Below are 4,892 nucleotides of genomic sequence, written 5' to 3'. Positions count from 1 at the left end.
GCATTAGCCAACATTTAGAATTAACATCTGCAAGATTAATAGCAGTTCTTTCCTGGCCCAAATTTGACACACTCAGAATCCCTAGGTCTGAGGAGGGCAGTGGATATTCATAAAAATTTCCAGACCTCTGAAATTTTCTTCCTATTAACAATATGTCTTCTTCATTTCTTACAATATTTTGCAGTACATAAACATCACCGTCTTTTGTTTGGAAGCAAGAATCCCTTTCCCCATCTCCAACAGCGAGCACCACCTCCCTATCAATTGATACCTTCTTGTATTGCAAGCCAGGGAAAGTTTCAATGGGATCTATATGTTCATTACTTAGCCTTATTTCTGGCTCAGTGTTCAGAAGAATAGGCACATCTTTTGTCCTTTCCTGATCCCGACGAGCTGCCTGTTGTATTTCCCTTGACCCTGTCTGAAGCATCTCTTTTATAGACTTCAGTTTATTTTCAAAGGGAAAAGCACTGAAATTTTCTAGAGGACCGTGCTCTTCACACTCTTCACCCAAGTGAACCAGGGAATGAACGTTCAGAACAACAAATTTTCGCCCGTAAAGAGCAGCTGAGTGCTCAATGAAAGTACGCAGCAACACTTTAGCATTTTGCACCATAGTTTGCACCATAGTTTGCACCAAAACAGGACTGGCCAAAATGTATACTGCAGACTGTAGTAGCAAAAAGTTCTTGTACACCTCATCTGGCAGCTTATCTTTAAACACTAACATCCCATCATAGATACATAATCGACGCTCTTCAGTACCATGGTAATGTTTCCAGAACTTCATGGGTCTTGGCTTCCTATTGAAATCCTGAGGACATGTTGGTATGAGAGATGTCAATTTTGCAGAAATTTGGTTTCTAGTTTCAATTGTGAATTTCCATGGACCAGGCCATCTATTAAATACTTCCAGGAGCCTTCTGAATACTCATGATAAACTAGATGGAAACTGTCTAATCTAAATTGCGATACCATATTAATACCAGCAGCCTCTAAAGGAGAACGACCAACATGATGCACAGGATCCGTTTGGTTTAAATAGGCCTGGTCTGTTCTGAGGGGAGCATTTAGATTGAGGTATACTACACGATCATCAAGATGCTCTCCAAAAACCTCACACTTCTCACATGCACCATAAGCACCGTGAGCTACACAACATTTCACAAGTGCTCTTGCTGGTCGGTCCAGTATAAAGTTACGAACAACAACAGGATAGTTTGTGCCTTTATAATTGAATCCATTGTGAAACAAATCTTGGAGCTCTGTAACCAGCTCATTCAGATAGGAATAAACATTCTCTGGATCTTCAGTACCCTGATAAATGGCAATAGTAAATGGTTGATTAAAAGTGTTCACAAGCTTTCCTAAAATTGGCCAAAATTTCTTACAACTATTGTTATGTAATGGGAGTCCATCCATATTTATGTCAATTTGAATTTGCCCATACTTCAATAAATATTCATCGAGTTGCATGTTTTCTAAATTACACTTTATTCCCTTGTACCACATTAGTCCACCATTATCTTCCCTGACAATTTCAGTATTTAAAGGTGTTTGCAATAATGTTTTGTAACTCTTAGGTACATTGGGGAAAATTAAATTTAAAATGGCCAAAAGACTATCCAATTTGCTCATGGACAAAACGCCACCTTCTAAAGCCCATTGGCGTAGAGCAAATACTAAATAGCGTTCTTTGTCTGCTTCATTTTCGAACATTACATTATCATTGTTTTCATTTGGGTCAAACTCATTTGCACTTGAGACTCTTGATCTGGATGATTCAGAATCAGAATTATCAGACTGATTGGAGTCATGGGGGCTGAGCAAGACAAACTCATGATTATTATTATCTGATTCTTGAGAATTATTTTCTGAATCTTGAGAGTTATTCTCTGATGCTTGAGAATTATTTTCTGACTGTGTTAAATTATTTTCTGATTCAGATGTATTACTTCTGCTTCTGTTATTGGCTGTGTCGGTCCTAAACTGACTTGCCTTAACCTACAAAGCGGCCATACTGACCGTTGCAAACTTCCGCATACGAGTGGTCTGCAGCGAAATTTCAAAATTGACTTACAAATAAAAGTGATTAAAATTTTAATTGCTGCTGATAAATAAACTTTCGCTTAAAGAATGCAACTTTTTAATGTGTTTCTACGTTATGTAAACAATATTGTTACCTCTGGAAACCCAGTTTACACTTTGTTTTAGAGTTGTCATGTTGTTGTGGCGCCATACTGTCATGGCGGCTGTCCCGTAAGTGTTTCAACGTGAAGAAAATAAATTTAATCTCAGATCATGTAAAACAGTTATTAAAATAAATGTGTCTATCACTATTTTAACCGAAACTACCGACAACGGCCATCTCATCAGATGTTATCTTTCGCTAGTTATTATCATCGTGACTTCTACTACTACTACTGGCTAGCAGAGCGAATGTGCAGACTCAGAAACCCGAGCGTTGCCAACCACCAACATTAAGAGTCTCCCTCCTAATCTCGCCCTTGCCCCCCGTGCGCCGCCGCGGTTGATTGGTATCACTGTCATCTTGCAAGTTTAGTGTAGGAAAAGTGTGATTTAATTCGACTAATGGGAACATCTGTTGTATGCTCTGGTTGTCATAATCTGCCAATGAGCTAATCATGTTTTCTGCTACCGAATCTACAAAATAACAATGTAAAGCTTTTGCAAGGTTGCTTTCACCTTGCCATAGTTAACTTCTTTGGTTCCGTGCTTCAGTACTTCAAGGTTATGGTTCCCTATTCATTTAGCATGGTACATATCATAGGCCTCAAACTTATTTATTCAATACATTTGATTTTAATTATGATAAACAACACAAGGTTAGTACCAAGCTTGTACCTTGCACTAGTGGTGGTTGTTCTTTTGAGTGCTCGCCATTTTAGCCGCCTTTTGGTTATCAAGACAAACTTATTTCCAAGAGTCACTTTACATATATTGTAGAGAGGACAACTAAGACAACTAAATGATAAATTTATGTTTTGGTTTCCTTTTTTTTGTAGGTGCAGGTATTTCCTAACATGGGGAGAGGTGTTGTTGCAACCAAACATTTCCAGAGAAACGATTTCATATGCGAGTACAAAGGTGAACTGATTAACGGACAAGAAGCAGATAGAAGAAATGCCAAACACGGAAAGCTCTACGGGCCAGCGTACATGTACTACTTTAGATACCAGGAGAAGAGAATGTGGTAAGTATTATATGTTGCTGCGGTCCAACTCCAAAGTGGCTATAGGAATGGAAAGGAAGTGTGCTTGTAATACTTCACTTCATGTTTGTTAACATTATGTAGTTAGCATGTTCACTAGGAAAACTTAAAATAATATGCCAACAATACTGTCGACTTATTTTTAACCTTTGAGAGTTTTCTTTTTGTAAGATGTTGTCAAAGTGTCAAACTCCCTACTTGTTCTTTTTGGAACATATAAGTGAATAAGAACTCATGTTGACAAACTTAACATGGGGTAAATACACCCTGCACCCTCTCCTTTCATTTCTAGAACCACTCTATTGTAGGACCACAGAGCTGCTAGTGCAAAGCCTATCTGAACTACTTTAGCCTACCTTTTTTAATATGGTTGGAATAAACTCAATGAACTTCCCTTCAACCAAGATAGATTGAAATAGTTCAACCCAGCTTTTACTAAAAGAGATACATTTTAAGTTTCAATTAATATCATATGTCTTTAACCAATAAAGTCGATTATAATAGCTCTCAGATGGTTTTAAAAAAAGAAATAACTTACAGTGACTGCAAACTCATCACATTTTTCATCTGTTTAATATTTTGTGTGTGACATTGCAGCCTTGATGCCACTCGAGATGATGGCTCGCTTGGAAGGCTTATTAATCATGCCATACCCGGAAATGCTGATCCTAAACTTAAAGTTATAAATGGTACTCCCAAAATCATGTTCTTTGCTAAATGTGAAATCAGCATAGGGACACAAATAATGTACGATTATGGAGAGAGGAGAAAAGAAATGTTACAAAATTACCCCTGGCTTCAGAGGCCAAATGTCACATTTACTATGCGGTTGCCCGAAGTTATTCGAGTTCCAGTTGAGGCTGAAGCTACGCTAACAGTAGAATTATCCCAGCCTGATGTTGAGGTCAAATGGTTTAAGTAAGTATTTACAGCTACTCAAATTTTGTTTTAAATAAATTTAATGAACCTTTTTCTTTTCAATTTATTTTATTGGTAAAGAAGTATGTCCAGAGGGCTAATGCCCCGTTATGGACTCATTTGCAAAATACAACAAATTAATTTTTATGCAAATCATTCTTACAGGAAATCTGAAGAAATCAAAGAAACTGAACGCTTTACATTCTTTTCTGAAGGAACTATCCGCAGACTTGTAATCAGAAAGGTCAAAATTGAGGACCAATCAGACTACAGTTGTGTCATGCTAAGTGCCAAGACATCCACAAAACTAATAGTAGAAGGTGGGTTGCTGCTTGTTTTATTATGTAGGTCTCTGATCTCATGGATTACTTTTGTCTCCTGTCTAATCATCCCCCTATGTTTAGTGTGTCAAGCCATTCCAATAATTGAAGTACCTAAGAATGAGTACAAAGTAAAGAAGGGTAGTGATGTATCTATGGAAGTCAATTTCATTTCTACTCCACCTCCAACAGACGAATGGTCTGTGAATGGGACAGTAATAAAGAAATCTAATAAAGTATGTATTCTAATCTTTTGGTTGTTTTTTAAATCTAAATATTGAATTTCAATTATTTTCTAATTAAATCCAATTCTGTAAATAATTTGCAGGCCATTCCAGCCTTGACCGAAAGTTCAGCCAGTCTTACCATTAAGAAGGTAGAAGAAAGTGATGTTGGCAGCTACAAAATTAAGCTCAAAAATA

The sequence above is a fragment of the Frankliniella occidentalis genome, unplaced genomic scaffold, assembly GCF_000697945.3.
Source record: "Frankliniella occidentalis isolate FOCC.00 unplaced genomic scaffold, Focc_3.1 Scaffold394, whole genome shotgun sequence".
Classification (NCBI taxonomy): Eukaryota; Metazoa; Arthropoda; class Insecta; order Thysanoptera; family Thripidae; genus Frankliniella; species Frankliniella occidentalis.
Note: the sequence above shows the minus strand (reverse complement) of the source record.